This window comes from Pseudophryne corroboree, chromosome 11 (assembly GCF_028390025.1).
Source record: "Pseudophryne corroboree isolate aPseCor3 chromosome 11, aPseCor3.hap2, whole genome shotgun sequence".
Taxonomy (NCBI): Eukaryota; Metazoa; Chordata; class Amphibia; order Anura; family Myobatrachidae; genus Pseudophryne; species Pseudophryne corroboree.
In genome coordinates, this window is record NC_086454.1 from 164,986,475 (window position 1) to 165,005,815 (window position 19,341).

The window sequence follows — 19,341 nt, forward strand, 5'->3', positions numbered from 1 at the left end:
GAGCCATGTAGAGAAAAATCTTCATCAGCCAAAGGATGACACTCATGCTGTCTTCTGATATGGATTTGAAGAGATTTTGTGATATATGTGTCTATTATGTTTTCAAGTATTCATGCTACACCGATGAGCTTATTCCATTCTTGTCCATCAAGAAAAGCAAGTAGCCAAAACAAGAATCGAACCAATGACCTTGGCATTACAAGCACCACGCTTTAACCAACTGAGCTAACTGGCCACAGATGTTACTAGAAGCAAACACAAAACTGGCAAATGTACCTCAAAGCACAGAACATATTTTGTTTGCATAGCATTTAATTTTTCAAGGAACAGCTTAAGCCATAGAGTCACTTGAAGCATGGGTATCATAAAAATGCACCAGTTTCTTTCCACATTGCAAAATTAAAAAAAATTATTAGATAGGACAACAACAAAGATTAATGCATCTAATAATAGTATAAAAATAGACAATTTAGACAAGGAGTAAATGCAATTCTAAGCAAAATCAATCTGATAAATCTAATGCACAATCTTTCTTATCCATTAACAGATTGTTGATAAAGATAATCCCAGGATGTAATTCATTATGTGTTAAAATTAGTCTGTTTTACCAAGTTCTGTATAAATAACTTTTAACACAAAAAATATATAATGGGGAAGTAGCTTAATGTGCCCTTTGGAAAAAGAGAATGCTAGCACATAAGAAAATACAAACTTGAATCCATAGGAAAGCACTTTTTGTTCAGTCTACACTCTGTAATCATACTATAGCTTAATTTACAAATTGTGATGTCATAATCAGACTTAACTCACAAGAGACTTTCATCCTTGGTCTATAAAAAAGGCAGTCCTCTGTTATAAAGCTTGAAACAATTGTAAGTGGCTGATATGCAAATATGACAATACAGAAAAACTGTCAATTCAATGCTAGGATAACATAAGGGGTGATGCTCCAACTGAAATTGGTCCTAGGCATTTGGGTTTCTAGTATTTATCTTCTCCTTAAAAATAGGTTACTTTTTATATATTATCATTGGTTTTAGACAAATATTCTACATAACACCTATTGCATCCCTGAGCTTATTAGAAACTTGAAATCATATATATAAAGTATAGAATTTCTTTTCTTTGCATTTAAAAGATGAGCTCAGTTCAGTAGAAGTCTTTGCTCAGTTGAGGGTTCCATGGTGTAATGGTTAGCACTCTGGACTTTGAATCCAGTAATCCGAGTTCAAATCTCGGTGGGACCTAATGTTGATTATTTCTCCTTTTTTTTAAAGCTCCATTTTCATTCAAAGTATGAGTATTGCAAATCTTCATTTACAATTCATATAAATTCCATCATTTTCAGTGGTGTCCTTTGTCTAAACTCATTTTTAAACTTTTCAAATCAGAAGTATGTCAAATATTTGGAAATAAGAAAAGATGCAATAATAATGCAGAGATCCATTACTTGTGCTCTGGTGTTTAGAAATTCTCCATTTTAATTTTTTTTACTTCAGTGTGCACTAATGAGAGGGGAGAACGTATCTTCTTCTTCTAGTAACACCTAGTGCCCTCTATGTTTGAGCAGCAATATAATAACTGATTAATTTGCCCTTGCAAATCTTAGGTATGCCATATTGCTCGATTTGAGACAAAAGTCAATGAGCCATGTAGAGAAAAATCTTCATCAGCCAAAGGATGACACTCATGCTGGCTTCTGATATGGATTTGAAGAGATTTTGTGATATATGTGTCTATTATGTTTTCAAGTATTCATGCTACACCGATGAGCTTATTCCATTCTTGTCCATCAAGAAAAGCAAGTAGCCAAAACAGGGATCGAACCCATGACCTTGGCATTACGAGCGCCACGCTCTAACCAACTGAGCTAACTGGCCACAGATGTTACTAAAAGCAAACACATGACTGGCTAATGTACCTCAAAGCACAGAACATATTTTGTTTGCATAGCATTTAATTTTTCAAGGAACAGCTTAAGCCATAGAGTCACTTGAAGCATGGGTATCATAAAAATGCACCAGTTTCTTTCCACATTGCAAAATAAAAAAATGATTAGATAGGACAACAACAAAGATTAATGCATCTAATAATAGTATAAAAATAGACAATTTAGACAAGGAGTAAATGCAATTCTAAGCAAAATCAATCTGATAAATCTAATGCACAATCTTTCTTATCCATTTACAGATTGTTGATAAAGATAATCCCAGGATGTAATTCATTATGTGTTAAATTTAGTATGTTTTACCAAGTTGTGTATAAATAACTTTTAACACAAAAATATATATATAATGGGGAAGTAGCTTAATGTGCCCTTTGGAAATAGAGAATGCTAGCACATTTTGGAATGCAAAGCTTAAGAAAACACAAACTTCAATCCATAGGAAAGCACTTTTTTTTCAGTCTACACTCTGTAATCATACTATAGCTTAATTTACAAATTGTGATGTCATAATCAGACTTAACTCACAAGAGACTTTCATCCTTGGTCTATAAAAAAGGCAGTCCTCTGTTCTAAAGCTTGAAACAATTGTAAGTGGCTGATATGCAAATATGACAATACAGAAAAACTGTCAATTCAATGCTAGGATAACATAAGGGGTGATGCTCCAACTGAAATTGGTCCTAGGCATTTGGGTTTCTAATATTTATCTTCTCCTTAAAAATAGGTTACTTTTTATATATTATCATTGGTTTTAGACAAATATTCTACATAACACCTATTGCATCCCTGAGCTTATTAGAAACTTGAAATCATATATATAAAGTATTGAATTTCTTTTCTTTGCTTTTAAAAGATGAGCTCAGTTCAGTAGAAGTCTTTGCTCATTTGAGGGTTCCATGGTGTAATGGTTAGCACTCTGGACTTTGAATCCAGTAATCCGAGTTCAAATCTCGGTGAGATCTAATGTTGATTATTTCTCCTTTTGTTTAAAGCTCCATTTTCATTCAAAGTATGAGTATTGCAAATCTTCATTTACAATTCATATAAATTCCATCATTTTCAGTGGTGTCCTTTGTCTAAACTCATTTTTAAAATTTTCAAATCAGAAGTATGTCAAATATTTGGAAATAAGAAAAGATGCAATAAGAATGCAGAGATCCATTACTTGTGCTCTGGTGTTTAGAAATTCTCCATTTTAATTTTTTTTACTTCAGTGTGCACTAATGAGAGGGGAGAACGTATCTTCTTCTTCTAGTAACACCTAGTGCCCTCTATGTTTGAGCAGCAATATAATAACTGATTAATTTGCCCTTGCAAATCTTAGGTATGCCATATTGCTCGATTTGAGACAAAAGTCAATGAGCCATGTAGAGAAAAACCTTCATCAGCCAAAGGATGACACTTATGCTGTCTTCTGATATGGATTTGAAGAGATTTTGTGATATATGTGTCTATTATGTTTTCAAGTATTCATGCTACACCGATGAGCTTATTCCATTCTTGTCCATCAAGAAAAGCAAGTAGCCAAAACAGGGATCGAACCCATGACCTTGGCATTACGAGCGCCACGCTCTAACCAACTGAGCTAACTGGCCACGGATTTTACTAGAAGCAAACACAAGACTGGCAAATGTACCTCAAAGCACAGAACATATTTTGTTTGCATAGCATTTAATTTTTCAAGGAACAGCTTAAGCCATAGAGTCACTTGAAGCATGGGTATCATAAAAATGCACCAGTTTCTTTCCACATTGCAAAATAAAAAAAATGATAAGATAGGACAACAACAAAGATTAATGCATCTAATAATAGTATACAAATAGACAATTTAGACAAGGAGTAAATGCAATTCTAAGCAAAATCAATCTGATAAATCTAATGCACAATCTTTCTTATCCATTTACAGATTGTTGATAAAGATAATCCCAGGATGTAATTCATTATGTGTTAAATTTAGTATGTTTTACCAAGTTGTGTATAAATAACTTTTAACACAAAAAATATATAATGGGGAAGTAGCTTAATGTGCCCTTTGGAAATAGAGAATGCTAGCACATTTTGGAATGCAAAGCTTAAGAAAATACAAACTTCAATCCATAGGAAAGCACTTATTGTTCAGTCTACACTCTGTAATCATACTATAGCTTATTTTACAAATTGTGATGTCATAATCAGACTTAACTCACAAGAGACTTTCATCCTTGGTCTATAAAAAAGGCAGTCCTCTGTTATAAAGCTTGAAACAATTGTAAGTGGCTGATATGCAAATATGACAATACAGAAAAACTGTCAATTCAATGCTAGGATAACATAAGGGGTGATGCTCCAACTGAAATTGGTCCTAGGCATTTGGGTTTCTAGTATTTATCTTCTCCTTAAAAATGGGTTACTTTTTATATATTATCATTGGTTTTAGACAAATATTCTACATAACACCTATTGCATCCCTGAGCTTATAAGAAACTTGAAATCATATATATAAAGTATTGAATTTCTTTTCTTTGCATTTAAAAGATGAGCTCAGTTCAGTAGAAGTCTTTGCTCAGTTGAGGGTTCCATGGTGTAATGGTTAGCCCTCTGGACTTTAAATCCAGTAATCCAAGTTCAAATCTCGGTGAGATCTAATGTTGATTATTTCTCCTTTTGTTTAAAGCTCCATTTTCATTCAAAGTATGAGTATTGCAAATCTTCATTTACAATTCATATAAATTCCATCATTTTCAGTGGTGTCCTTTGTCTAAACTCATTTTTAAACTTTTCAAATCAGAAGTATGTCAAATATTTGGAAATAAGAAAAGATGCAATAAGAATGCTGAGATCCATTACTTGTGCTCTGGTGTTTAGAAATTCTCCATTTTAATTTTTTTTATTTCAGTGTGCACTAATGAGAGGGGAGAACGTATCTTCTTCTTCTAGTAACAACTAGTGCCCTCTATGTTTGAGCAGCAATATAATAACTGATTAATTTGCCTTTGCAAATCTTAGGTATGCCATATTGCTCGATTTGAGACAAAAGTCAATGAGCCATGTAGAGAAAAATCTTCATCAGCCAAAGGATGACACTCATGCTGGCTTCTGATATGGATTTGAAGAGATTTTGTGATATATGTGTCTATTAAGTTTTCAAGTATTCATGCTACACCGATGAGCTTATTCCATTCTTGTCCATCAAGAAAAGCAAGTAGCCAAAACAGGGATCGAACCCATGACCTTGGCATTACGAGCGCCACGCTCTAACCAACTGAGCTAACTGGCCACGGATTTTACTAGAAGCAAACACAGACTGGCAAATGTACCTCAAAGCACAGAACATATTTTGTTTGCATAGCATTTAATTTTTCAAGGAACAGCTTAAGCCATAGAGTCACTTGAAGCATGGGTATCATAAAAATGCACCAGTTTCTTTCCACATTGCAAAATAAAAAAAATGATAAGATAGGACAACAACAAAGATTAATGCATCTAATAATAGTATAAAAATAGACAATTTAGACAAGGAGTAAATGCAATTCTAAGCAAAATCAATCTGATAAATCTAATGCACAATCTTTCTTATCCATTTACAGATTGTTGATAAAGATAATCCCAGCATGTAATTCATTATGTGTTAAATTTAGTATGTTTTACCAAGTTGTGTATAAATAACTTTTAACACAAAAAATATATAATGGGGAAGTAGCTTAATGTGCCCTTTGGAAATAGAGAATGCTAGCACATTTTGGAATGCAAAGCTTAAGAAAATACAAACTTCAATCCATAGGAAAGCACTTTTTGTTCAGTCTACACTCTGTAATCATACTATAGCTTAATTTACAAATTGTGATGTCATAATCAGACTTAACTCACAAGAGACTTTCATCCTTGGTCTATAAAAAAGGCAGTCCTCTGTTATAAAGCTTGAAACAATTGTAAGTGGCTGATATGCAAATATGACAATACAGAAAAACTGTCAATTCAATGCTAGGATAACATAAGGGGTGATGCTCCAACTGAAATTGGTCCTAGGCATTTGGGTTTCTAGTATTTATCTTCTCCTTAAAAATAGGTTACTTTTTATATATTATCATTGGTTTTAGACAAATATTCTACATAACACCTATTGCATCCCTGAGCTTATTAGAAACTTGAAATCATATATATAAAGTATTGAATTTCTTTTCTTTGCATTTAAAAGATGAGCTCAGTTCAGTAGAAGTCTTTGCTCAGTTGAGGGTTCCATGGTGTAATGGTTAGCACTGTGGAATTTGAATCCAGTAATCCGAGTTCAAATCTCGGTGAGATCTAATGTTGATTATTTTTCCTTTTGTTTAAAGCTCCATTTTCATTCAAAGTATGAGTATTGCAAATCTTCATTTACAATTCATATAAATTCCATCATTTTCAGTGGTGTCCTTTGTCTAAACTCATTTTTTTAAATTTTCAAATCAGAAGTATGTCAAATATTTGGAAATAAGAAAAGATGCAATAAGAATGCAGAGATCCATTACTTGTGCTCTGGTGTTTAGAAATTCTCCATTTTAATTTTTTTTACTTCAGTGTGCACTAATGAGAGGGGAGAACGTATCTTCTTCTTCTAGTAACACCTAGTGCCCTCTATGTTTGAGCAGCAATATTATAACTGATTAATTTGCCCTTGCAAATCTTAGGTATGCCATATTGCTCGATTTGAGACAAAAGTCAATGAGCCATGTAGAGAAAAATCTTCATCAGCCAAAGGATGACACTTATGCTGTCTTCTGATATGGATTTGAAGAGATTTTGTGATATATGTGTCTATTATGTTTTCAAGTATTCATGCTACACCGATGAGCTTATTCCATTCTTGTCCATCAAGAAAAGCAAATAGCCAAAACAGGGATCGAACCCATGACCTTGGCATTACGAGCGCCACACTTTAACCAACTGAGCTAACTGGCCACAGATGTTACTAGAAGCAAACACAAAACTGGCAAATGTACCTCAAAGCACAGAACATATTTTGTTTGCATAGCATTTAATTTTTCAAGGAACAGCTTAAGCCATAGAGTCACTTGAAGCATGGGTATCATAAAAATGCACCAGTTTCTTTCCACATTGCAAAATTAAAAAAATGATTAGATAGGACAACAACAAAGATTAATGCATCTAATAATAGTATAAAAATAGACAATTTAGACAAGGAGTAAATGCAATTCTAAGCAAAATCAATCTGATAAATCTAATGCACAATCTTTCTTAACCATTTACAGTTTGTTGATAAAGATAATCCCAGGATGTAATTCATTATGTGTTAAATTTAGTATGTTTTACCAAGTTGTGTATAAATAACTTTTAACACAAAAAATATATAATGCGGAATTAGCTTAATGTGCCCTTTGGAAATAGAGAATGCTAGCACATTTTGGAATGCAAAGCTTAAGAAAATACAAACTTCAATCCATAGGAAAGCACTTTTTGTTCAGTCTACACTCTGTAATCATACTTTAGCTTAATTTACAAATTGTGATGTCATAATCAGACTTAACTCAGAAGAGACTTTCATCCTTGGTCTATAAAAATGGCAGTCCTCTGTTATAAAGCTTGAAACAATTGTAAGTGGCTGATATGCAAATATGACAATACAGAAAAACTGTCAATTCAATGCTAGGATAACATAAGGAGTGATGCTCCAACTGAAATTGGTCCTAGGCATTTGGGTTTCTAGTATTTATCTTCTCCTTAAAAATAGGTTACTTTTTATATATTATCATTGGTTTTAGACAAATATTCTACATAACACCTATTGCATCCCTGAGCTTATTAGAAACTTGAAATCATATATATAAAGTATTGAATTTCTTTTCTTTGCATTTAAAAGATGAGCTCAGTTCAGTAGAAGTCTTGGCTCGGTTGAGGGTTCCATGGTGTAATGATTAGCATTCTGGACTTTGAATCCAGTAATCCAAGTTCTAATCTTGGTGGGACCTAATGTTGATTATTTCTCCTTTTGTTTAAAGCTCCATTTTCATTCAAAGTATGAGTATTGCAAATCTTCATTTACAATTCATATAAATTCCATCATTTTCAGTGGTGTCCTTTGTCTAAACTTATTTTTAAACTTTTCAAATCAGAAGTATGTCAAATATTTGGAAATAAGAAAAGATGCAATAAGAATGCTGAGATCCATTACTTGTGCTCTGGTGTTTAGAAATTCTCCATTTTAATTTTTTTTACTTCAGTGTGCACTAATGAGAGGGGAGAACATATCTTCTTCTTCTAGTAACACCTAGTGCCCTCTATGTTTGAGCAGCAATATAATAACTGATTAATTTGCCCTTGCAAATCTTAGGTATGCCATATTGCTCGATTTGAGACAAAAGTCAATGAGCCATGTAGAGAAAAATCTTCATCAGCCAAAGGATGACACTCATGCTGTCTTCTGATATGGATTTGAAGAGATTTTGTGATATATGTGTCTATTATGTTTTCAAGTATTCATGCTACACCGACGAGCTTATTCCATTCTTGTCCATAAAGAAAAGCAAGTAGCCAAAACAGGGTTCGAACCCATGACCTTGGCATTACGAGCGCCATGCTTTAACCAACTGAGCTAACTGGCCACAGATGTTACTAGAAGCAAACACAAAACTGGCAAATGTACCTCAAAGCACAGAACATATTTTGTTTGCATAGCATTTAATTTTTCAAGGAACAGTTTAAGCCATAGAGTCACTTGAAGCATGGGTATCATAAAAATGCACCAGTTTCTTTCCACATTGCAAAACAAAAAAAATATTAGATAGGACAACAACAAAGATTAATGCATCTAATAATAGTATAAAAATACACAATTTAGACAAGGAGTAAATGCAATTCTAAGCAAAATCAATCTGATAAATCTAATGCACAATCTTTCTTATCCATTTACAGATTGTTGATAAAGATAATCCCAGGATGTAATTCATTATGTGTTAAATTTAGTATGTTTTACCAAGTTGTGTATAAATAACTTTTAACACAAAAAATATATAATGCGGAATTAGCTTAATGTGCCCTTTGGAAATAGAGAATGCTAGCACATTTTGGAATGCAAAGCTTAAGAAAATACAAACTTCAATCCATAGGAAAGCACTTTTTGTTCAGTCTACACTCTGTAATCATACTATAGCTTAATTTACAAATTGTGATGTCATAATCAGACTTAACTCACAAGAGACTTTCATCCTTGGTCTATAAAAAAAAGGCAGTCCTCTGTTATAAAGCTTGAAACAATTGTAAGTGGCTGATATGCAAATATGACAATACAGAAAAACTGTCAATTCAATGCTAGGATAACATAAGGGGTGATGCTCCAACTGAAATTGGTCCTAGGCATTTGGGTTTCTAGTATTTATCTTCTCCTTAAAAATAGGTTACTTTTTATATATTATCATTGGTTTTAGACAAATATTCTACATAACACCTATTGCATCCCTAAGCTTATTAGAAACTTGAAATCATATATATAAAGTATTGAATTTCTTTTCTTTGCATTTAAAAGATGAGTTCAGTTCAGTAGAATTCTTTGCTCAGTTGAGGGTTCCATGGTGTAATGGTTAGCACTCTGGACTTTGAATCCAGTAATCCGAGTTCAAATCTCGGTGGGACCTAATGTTGATTATTTCTCCTTTTTTTTAAAGCTCCATTTTCATTCAAAGTATGAGTATTGAAAATCTTCATTTACAATTCATATAAATTCCATCATTTTCAGTGGTGTCCTTTGTCTAAACTCATTTTTAAACTTTTCAAATCAGAAGTATGTCAAATATTTGGAAATAAGAAAAGATGCAATAAGAATGCTGAGATCCATTACTTGTGCTCTGGTGTTTGGAAATTCTCCATTTTAATTTTTTTACTTCAGTGTGCACTAATGAGAGGGGAGAACGTATCTTCTTCTTCTAGTAACACCTAGTGCCCTCTATGTTTGAGCAGCAATATAATTGATTAATTTGCCCTTGCAAATCTTAGGTATGCCATATTGCTCGATTTGAGACAAAAGTCAATGAGCCATGTAGAGAAAAATCTTCATCAGCCAAAGGATGACACTCATGCTGGCTTCTGATATGGATTTGAAGAGATTTTGTGATATATGTGTCTATTATGTTTTCAAGTATTCATGCTACACCGATGAGCTTATTCCATTCTTGTCCATCAAGAAAAGCAAGTAGCCAAAACAGGGATCGGACCCATGACCTTGGCATTACGAGCTCCACGCTCTAACCAACTGAGCTAACTGGCCACAGATGTTACTAGAAGCAAACACAAGACTGGCAAATGTACCTCAAAGCACAGAACATATTTTGTTTGCATAGCATTTAATTTTTCAAGGAACAGCTTAAGCCATAGAGTCACTTGAAGCATGGGTATCATAAAAATGCACCAGTTTCTTTCCACATTGCAAAAAAAAAAAAAAAAATGATTAGATAGGACAACAACAAAGATTAATGCATCTAATAATAGTATAAAAATAGACAATTTAGACAAGGAGTAAATGCAATTCTAAGCAAAATCAATCTGATAAATCTAATGCACAATCTTTCTTATCCATTTACAGATTGTTGATAAAGATAATCCCAGGATGTAATTCATTATGTGTTAAATTTAGTATGTTTTACCAAGTTGTGTATAAATAACTTTTAACACAAAAAATATATAATGGGGAAGTAGCTTAATGTGCCGTTTGGAAATAGAGAATGCTAGCACATTTTGGAATGCAAAGCTTAAGAAAATACAAACTTCAATCCATAGGAAAGCACTTTTTGTTCAGTCTACACTCTGTAATCATACTTTAGCTTAATTTACAAATTGTGATGTCATAATCAGACTTAACTCACAAGAGACTTTCATCCTTGGTCTATAAAAAAGGCAGTCCTCTGTTATAAAGCTTGAAACAATTGTAAGTGGCTGATATGCAAATATGACAATACAGAAAAACTGTCAATTCAATGCTAGGATAACATAAGGGGTGATGCTCCAACTGAAATTGGTCCTAGGCATTTGGGTTTCTAGTATTTATCTTCTCCTTAAAAATAGGTTACTTTTTATATATTATCATTGGTTTTAGACAAATATTCTACATAACACCTATTGCATCCCTGAGCTTATTAGAAACTTGAAATCATATATATAAAGTATTGAATTTCTTTTCTTTGCATTTAAAAGATGAGCTCAGTTCAGTAGAAGTCTTGGCTCAGTTGAGGGTTCCATGGTGTAATGATTAGCACTCTGGACTTTGAATCCAGTAATCCAAGTTCTAATCTTGGTGGGACCTAATGTTGATTATTTCTCCTTTTGTTTAAAGCTCCATTTTCATTCAAAGTATGAGTATTGCAAATCTTCATTTACAATTCATATAAATTCCATCATTTTCAGTGGTGTCCTTTGTCTAAACTCATTTTTAAACTTTTCAAATCAGAAGTATGTCAAATATTTGGAAATAAGAAAAGATGAAATAAGAATGCTGAGATCCATTACTTGTGCTCTGGTGTTTAGAAATTCTCCATTTTAATTTTTTTTACTTCAGTGTGCACTAATGAGAGGGGAGAACGTATCTTCTTCTTCTAGTAACACCTAGTGCCCTCTATGTTTGAGCAGCAATATAATAACTGATTAATTTGCCCTTGCAAATCTTAGGTATGCCATATTGCTCGATTTGAGACAAAAGTCAATGAGCCATGTAGAGAAAAATCTTCATCAGCCAAAGGATGACACTCATGCTGGCTTCTGATATGGATTTGAAGAGATTTTGTGATATATGTGTCTATTATGTTTTCAAGTATTCATGCTACACCGATGAGCTTATTCCATTCTTGTCCATCAAGAAAAGCAAGTAGCCAAAACAGGGTTTGAACCCATGACCCTGGCATTACAAGCGCAACGCTTTAACCAACTGAGCTAACTGGCCACAGATGTTACTGGAAGCAAACACAAAACTGGCAAATGTACCTCAAAGCACAGAACATATTTTGTTTGCATAGCATTTAATTTTTCAAGGAACAGCTTAAGCCATAGAGTCACTTGAAGCATGGGTATCATAAAAATGCACCAGTTTCTTTCCACATTGCAAAATAAAAAAAATGATTAGATAGGACAACAACAAAGATTAATGCATCTAATAATAGTATAAAAATAGACAATTTAGACAAGGAGTAAATGCAATTCTAAGCAAAATCAATCTGATAAATCTAATGCACAATCTTTCTTATCCATTTACAGATTGTTGATAAAGATAATCCCAGGATGTAATTTATTATGTGTTAAATTTAGTATGTTTTACCAAGTTGTGTATAAATAACTTTTAACACAAAAAATATATAATGGGGAAGTAGCTTAATGTGCCGTTTGGAAATAGAGAATGCTAGCACATTTTGGAATGCAAAGCTTAAGAAAATACAAACTTCAATCCATAGGAAAGCACTTTTTGTTCAGTCTACACTCTGTAATCATACTTTAGCTTAATTTACAAATTGTGATGTCATAATCAGACTTAACTCACAAGAGACTTTCATCCTTGGTCTATAAAAAAGGCAGTCCTCTGTTATAAAGCTTGAAACAATTGTAAGTGGCTGATATGCAAATATGACAATACAGAAAAACTGTCAATTCAATGCTAGGATAACATAAGGGGTGATGCTCCAACTGAAATTGGTCCTAGGCATTTGGGTTTCTAGTATTTATCTTCTCCTTAAAAATAGGTTACTTTTTATATATTATCATTGGTTTTAGACAAATATTCTACATAACACCTATTGCATCCCTGAGCTTATTAGAAACTTGAAATCATATATATAAAGTATTGAATTTCTTTTCTTTGCATTTAAAAGATGAGCTCAGTTCAGTAGAAGTCTTGGCTCAGTTGAGGGTTCCATGGTGTAATGATTAGCACTCTGGACTTTGAATCCAGTAATCCAAGTTCTAATCTTGGTGGGACCTAATGTTGATTATTTCTCCTTTTGTTTAAAGCTCCATTTTCATTCAAAGTATGAGTATTGCAAATCTTCATTTACAATTCATATAAATTCCATCATTTTCAGTGGTGTCCTTTGTCTAAACTCATTTTTAAACTTTTCAAATCAGAAGTATGTCAAATATTTGGAAATAAGAAAAGATGAAATAAGAATGCTGAGATCCATTACTTGTGCTCTGGTGTTTAGAAATTCTCCATTTTAATTTTTTTTACTTCAGTGTGCACTAATGAGAGGGGAGAACATATCTTCTTCTTCTAGTAACACCTAGTGCCCTCTATGTTTGAGCAGCAATATAATAACTGATTAATTTGCCCTTGCAAATCTTAGGTATGCCATATTGCTCGATTTGAGACAAAAGTCAATGAGCCATGTAGAGAAAAATCTTCATCAGCCAAAGGATGACACTCATGCTGGCTTCTGATATGGATTTGAAGAGATTTTGTGATATATGTGTCTATTATGTTTTCAAGTATTCATGCTACACCGATGAGCTTATTCCATTCTTGTCCATCAAGAAAAGCAAGTAGCCAAAACAGGGTTTGAACCCATGACCCTGGCATTACAAGCGCAACGCTTTAACCAACTGAGCTAACTGGCCACAGATGTTACTGGAAGCAAACACAAAACTGGCAAATGTACCTCAAAGCACAGAACATATTTTGTTTGCATAGCATTTAATTTTTCAAGGAACAGCTTAAGCCATAGAGTCACTTGAAGCATGGGTATCATAAAAATGCACCAGTTTCTTTCCACATTGCAAAATAAAAAAAATGATTAGATAGGACAACAACAAAGATTAATGCATCTAATAATAGTATAAAAATAGACAATTTAGACAAGGAGTAAATGCAATTCTAAGCAAAATCAATCTGATAAATCTAATGCACAATCTTTCTTATCCATTTACAGATTGTTGATAAAGATAATCCCAGGATGTAATTTATTATGTGTTAAATTTAGTATGTTTTACCAAGTTGTGTATAAATAACTTTTAACACAAAAAATATATAATGGGGAAGTAGCTTAATGTGCCCTTTGGAAATAGAGAATGCTAGCACATTTTGGAATGCAAAGCTTAAGAAAATACAAACTTCAATCCATAGGAAAGCACTTTTTGTTCAGTCTACACTCTGTAATCATACTTTAGCTTAATTTACAAATTGTGATGTCATAATCAGACTTAACTCACAAGAGACTTTCATCCTTGGTCTATAAAAAAGGCAGTCCTCTGTTATAAAGCTTGAAACAATTGTAAGTGGCTGATATGCAAATATGACAATACAGAAAACTGTCAATTCAATGCTAGGATAACATAAGGGGTGATGCTCCAACTGAAATTGGTCCTAGGCATTTGGGTTTCTAGTATTTATCTTCTCCTTAAAAATAGGTTACTTTTTATATATTATCATTGGTTTTAGACAAATATTCTACATAACACCTACTGCATCCCTGAGCTTATTAGAAACTTGAAATCATATATATAAAGTATTGAATTTCTTTTCTTTGCATTTAAAAGATGAGCTCAGTTCAGTAGAAGTCTTGGCTCAGTTGAGGGTTCCATGGTGTAATGATTAGCACTCTGGACTTTGAATCCAGTAATCCAAGTTCTAATCTTGGTGGGACCTAATGTTGATTATTTCTCCTTTTGTTTAAAGCTCCATTTTCATTCAAAGTATGAGTATTGCAAATCTTCATTTACAATTCATATAAATTCCATCATTTTCAGTGGTGTCCTTTGTCTAAACTCATTTTTAAACTTTTCAAATCAGAAGTATGTCAAATATTTGGAAATAAGAAAAGATGAAATAAGAATGCTGAGATCCATTACTTGTGCTCTGGTGTTTAGAAATTCTCCATTTTAATTTTTTTTACTTCAGTGTGCACTAATGAGAGGGGAGAGCATGTCTTCTTCTTCTAGTAACACCTAGTGCCCTCTATGTTTGAGCAGCAATATAATAACTGATTCATTTGCCCTTGCAAATCTTAGGTATGCCATATTGCTCGATTTGAGACAAAAGTCAATGAGCCATGTAGAGAAAAATCTTCATCAGCCAAAGGATGACACTCATGCTGGCTTCTGATATGGATTTGAAGAGATTTTGTGATATATGTGTCTATTATGTTTTCAAGTATTCATGCTACACCGATGAGCTTATTCCATTCTTGTCCATAAAGAAAAGCAAGTAGCCAAAACAGGGTTCGAACCCATGACCTTGGCATTACAAGCGCCACGCTTTAACCAACTGAGCTAACTGGCCACAGATGTTACTAGAAGCAAACACAAAACTGGCAAATGTACCTCAAAGCACAGAACATATTTTGTTTGCATAGCATTTAATTTTTCAAGGAACAGCTTAAGCCATAGAGTCACTTGAAGCATGGGTATCATAAAAATGCACCAGTTTCTTTCCACATTGCAAAATAAAAAAAATGATTAGATAGGACAACAACAAAGATTAATGCATCTAATAATAGTATAAAAATAGACAATTTAGACAAGGAGTAAATGCAATTCTAAGCAAAATCAATCTGATAAATCTAATGCACAATCTTTCTTATCCATTTACAGATTGTTGATAAAGATAATCCCAGGATGTAATTCATTATGTGTTAAATTTAGTATGTTTTACCAAGTTGTGTATAAATAACTTTTAACACAAAAAATATATAATGGGGAAGTAGCTTAATGTGCCCTTTGGAAATAGAGAATGCTAGCACATTTTGGAATGCAAAGCTTAAGAAAATACAAACTTCAATCCATAGGAAAGCACTTTTTGTACAGTCTACACTCTGTAATCATACTTTAGCTTAATTTACAAATTGTGATGTCATAATCAGACTTAACTCACAAGAGACTTTCATCCTTGGTCTATAAAAAAGTCAGTCCTCTGTTATAAAGCTTGAAACAATTGTAAGTGGCTGATATGCAAATATGACAATACAGAAAAACTGTCAATTCAATGCTAGGATAACATAAGGGGTGATGCTCCAACTGAAATTGGTCCTAGGCATTTGGGTTTCTAGTATTTATCTTCTCCTTAAAAATAGGTTACTTTTTATATATTATCATTGGTTTTAGACAAATATTCTACATAACACCTATTGCATCCCTGAGCTTATTAGAAACTTGAAATCATATATATAAAGTATTGAATTTCTTTTCTTTGCATTTAAAAGATGAGCTCAGTTCAGTAGAAGTCTTGGCTCAGTTGAGGGTTCCATGGTGTAATGATTAGCACTCTGGACTTTGAATCCAGTAATCCAAGTTCTAATCTTGGTGGGACCTAATGTTGATTATTTCTCCTTTTGTTTAAAGCTCCATTTTCATTCAAAGTATGAGTATTGCAAATCTTCATTTACAATTCATATAAATTCCATCATTTTCAGTGGTGTCCTTTGTCTAAACTCATTTTTAAACTTTTCAAATCAGAAGTATGTCAAATATTTGGAAATAAGAAAAGATGCAATAAGAATGCTGAGATCCATTACTTGTGCTCTGGTGTTTAGAAATTCTCCATTTTAATTTTTTTTACTTCAGTGTGCACTAATGAGAGGGGAGAACATATCTTCTTCTTCTAGTAACACCTAGTGCCCTCTATGTTTGAGCAGCAATATAATAACTGATTAATTTGCCCTTGCAAATCTTAGGTATGCCATATTGCTCGATTTGAGACAAAAGTCAATGAGCCATGTAGAGAAAAATCTTCATCAGCCAAAGGATGACACTCATGCTGTCTTCTGATATGGATTTGAAGAGATTTTGTGATATATGTGTCTATTATGTTTTCAAGTATTCATGCTACACCGATGAGCTTATTCCATTCTTGTCCATCAAGAAAAGCAAGTAGCCAAAACAGGGTTTGAACCCATGACCCTGGCATTACAAGCGCAACGCTTTAACCAACTGAGCTAACTGGCCACAAATGTTACTGGAAGCAAACACAAAACTGGCAAATGTACCTCAAAGCACAGAACATATTTTGTTTGCATAGCATTTAATTTTTCAAGGAACAGCTTAAGCCATAGAGTCACTTGAAGCATGGGTATCATAAAAATGCACCAGTTTCTTTCCACATTGCAAAATAAAAAAAATGATTAGATAGGACAACAACAAAGATTAATGCATCTAATAATAGTATAAAAATAGACAATTTAGACAAGGAGTAAATGCAATTCTAAGCAAAATCAATCTGATAAATCTAATGCACAATCTTTCTTATCCATTTACAGATTGTTGATAAAGATAATCCCAGGATGTAATTTATTATGTGTTAAATTTAGTATGTTTTACCAAGTTGTGTATAAATAACTTTTAACACAAAAAATATATAATGGGGAAGTAGCTTAATGTGCCCTTTGGAAATAGAGAATGCTAGCACATTTTGGAATGCAAAGCTTAAGAAAATACAAACTTCAATCCATAGGAAAGCACTTTTTGTTCAGTCTACACTCTGTAATCATACTTTAGCTTAATTTACAAATTGTGATGTCATAATCAGACTTAACTCACAAGAGACTTTCATCCTTGGTCTATAAAAAAGGCAGTCCTCTGTTATAAAGCTTGAAACAATTGTAAGTGGCTGATATGCAAATATGACAATACAGAAAACTGTCAATTCAATGCTAGGATAACATAAGGGGTGATGCTCCAACTGAAATTGGTCCTAGGCATTTGGGTTTCTAGTATTTATCTTCTCCTTAAAAATAGGTTACTTTTTATATATTATCATTGGTTTTAGACAAATATTCTACATAACACCTACTGCATCCCTGAGCTTATTAGAAACTTGAAATCATATATATAAAGTATTGAATTTCTTTTCTTTGCATTTAAAAGATGAGCTCAGTTCAGTAGAAGTCTTGGCTCAGTTGAGGGTTCCATGGTGTAATGATTAGCACTCTGGACTTTGAATCCAGTAATCCAAGTTCTAATCTTGGTGGGACCTAATGTTGATTATTTCTCCTTTTGTTTAAAGCTCCATTTTCATTCAAAGTATGAGTATTGCAAATCTTCATTTACAATTCATATAAATTCCATCATTTTCAGTGGTGTCCTTTGTCTAAACTCATTTTTAAACTTTTCAAATCAGAAGTATGTCAAATATTTGGAAATAAGAAAAGATGAAATAAGAATGCTGAGATCCATTAATTGTGCTCTGGTGTTTAGAAATTCTCCATTTTAATTTTTTTTACTTCAGTGTGCACTAATGAGAGGGGAGAACATGTCTTCTTCTTCTAGTAACACCTAGTGCCCTCTATGTTTGAGCAGCAATATAATAACTGATTCATTTGCCCTTGCAAATCTTAGGTATGCCATATTGCTCGATTTGAGACAAAAGTCAATGAGCCATGTAGAGAAAAATCTTCATCAGCCAAAGGATGACACTCATGCTGGCTTCTGATATGGATTTGAAGAGATTTTGTGATATATGTGTCTATTATGTTTTCAAGTATTCATGCTACACCGATGAGCTTATTCCATTCTTGTCCATAAAGAAAAGCAAGTAGCCAAAACAGGGTTCGAACCCATGACCTTGGCATTACGAGCGCCACGCTTTAACCAACTGAGCTAACTGGCCACAGATGTTACTAGAAGCAAACACAAAACTGGCAAATGTACCTCAAAGCACAGAACATATTTTGTTTGCATAGCATTTAATTTTTCAAGGAACAACTTAAGCCATAGAGTCACTTGAAGCATGGGTATCATAAAAATGCACCAGTTTCTTTCCACATTGCAAAATAAAAAAAAATGATTAGATAGGACAACAACAAAGATTAATGCATCTAATAGTAGTATAAAAATAGACAATTTAGACTAGGAGTAAATGCAATTCTAAGCAAAATCAGTCTGATAAATCTAATGCACAATCTTTCTTATCCATTTACAGATTGTTGATAAAGATAATCCCAGGATGTAATTCATTATGTGTTAAATTTAGTATGTTTTACCAAGTTGTGTATAAATAACTTTTAACACAAAAAATATATAATGGGGAAGTAGCTTAATGTGCCCTTTGGAAATAGAGAATGCTAGCACATTTTGGAATGCAAAGCTTAAAAAAATACAAACTTCAATCCACAGGAAAGCACTTTTTGTTCAGTCTACACTCTGTAATCATACTTTAGCTTAATTTACAAATTGTGATGTCATAATCAGACTTAACTCACAAGAGACTTTCATCCTTGGTCTATAAAAAAGGCAGTCCTCTGTTATAAAGCTTGAAACAATTGTAAGTGGCTGATATGCAAATATGACAATACAGAAAAACTGTCAATTCAATGCTAGGATAACATAAGGGGTGATGCTCCAACTGAAATTGGTCCTAGGCATTTGGGTTTCTAGTATTTATCTTCTCCTTAAAAATAGGTTACTTTTTATATATTATCATTGGTTTTAGACAAATATTCTACATAACACCTATTGCA

General features: G+C 33.0%; 9 non-coding genes across 9 annotated transcripts; 3 read left to right on the plus strand and 6 right to left on the minus strand.

Annotated features, from left to right (window-relative positions):
• The first annotated feature begins 1,175 nt into the window (after positions 1 to 1,175).
• TRNAQ-UUG (transfer RNA glutamine (anticodon UUG)) lies at positions 1,176 to 1,247 on the plus strand. Its single transcript has one exon. It is a non-coding gene; the product is annotated as a tRNA-Gln (tRNA).
• A 559-nt stretch (positions 1,248 to 1,806) lies between these two features.
• TRNAT-CGU (transfer RNA threonine (anticodon CGU)) lies at positions 1,807 to 1,880 on the minus strand. Its single transcript has one exon. It is a non-coding gene; the product is annotated as a tRNA-Thr (tRNA).
• A 958-nt stretch (positions 1,881 to 2,838) lies between these two features.
• On the plus strand, positions 2,839 to 2,910 carry TRNAQ-UUG (transfer RNA glutamine (anticodon UUG)). The gene has a single exon. It is a non-coding gene; the product is annotated as a tRNA-Gln (tRNA).
• Positions 2,911 to 3,469: 559 nt separating this feature from the next.
• On the minus strand, positions 3,470 to 3,543 carry TRNAT-CGU (transfer RNA threonine (anticodon CGU)). The gene has a single exon. It is a non-coding gene; the product is annotated as a tRNA-Thr (tRNA).
• Positions 3,544 to 5,130: 1,587 nt separating this feature from the next.
• Positions 5,131 to 5,204, minus strand: TRNAT-CGU (transfer RNA threonine (anticodon CGU)). The gene has a single exon. It is a non-coding gene; the product is annotated as a tRNA-Thr (tRNA).
• A 3,248-nt stretch (positions 5,205 to 8,452) lies between these two features.
• TRNAT-CGU (transfer RNA threonine (anticodon CGU)) lies at positions 8,453 to 8,526 on the minus strand. The gene has a single exon. It is a non-coding gene; the product is annotated as a tRNA-Thr (tRNA).
• Positions 8,527 to 9,483: 957 nt separating this feature from the next.
• On the plus strand, positions 9,484 to 9,555 carry TRNAQ-UUG (transfer RNA glutamine (anticodon UUG)). Its single transcript has one exon. It is a non-coding gene; the product is annotated as a tRNA-Gln (tRNA).
• A 5,541-nt stretch (positions 9,556 to 15,096) lies between these two features.
• TRNAT-UGU (transfer RNA threonine (anticodon UGU)) lies at positions 15,097 to 15,170 on the minus strand. The gene has a single exon. It is a non-coding gene; the product is annotated as a tRNA-Thr (tRNA).
• A 3,247-nt stretch (positions 15,171 to 18,417) lies between these two features.
• On the minus strand, positions 18,418 to 18,491 carry TRNAT-CGU (transfer RNA threonine (anticodon CGU)). Its single transcript has one exon. It is a non-coding gene; the product is annotated as a tRNA-Thr (tRNA).
• Positions 18,492 to 19,341: the final 850 nt, after the last annotated feature.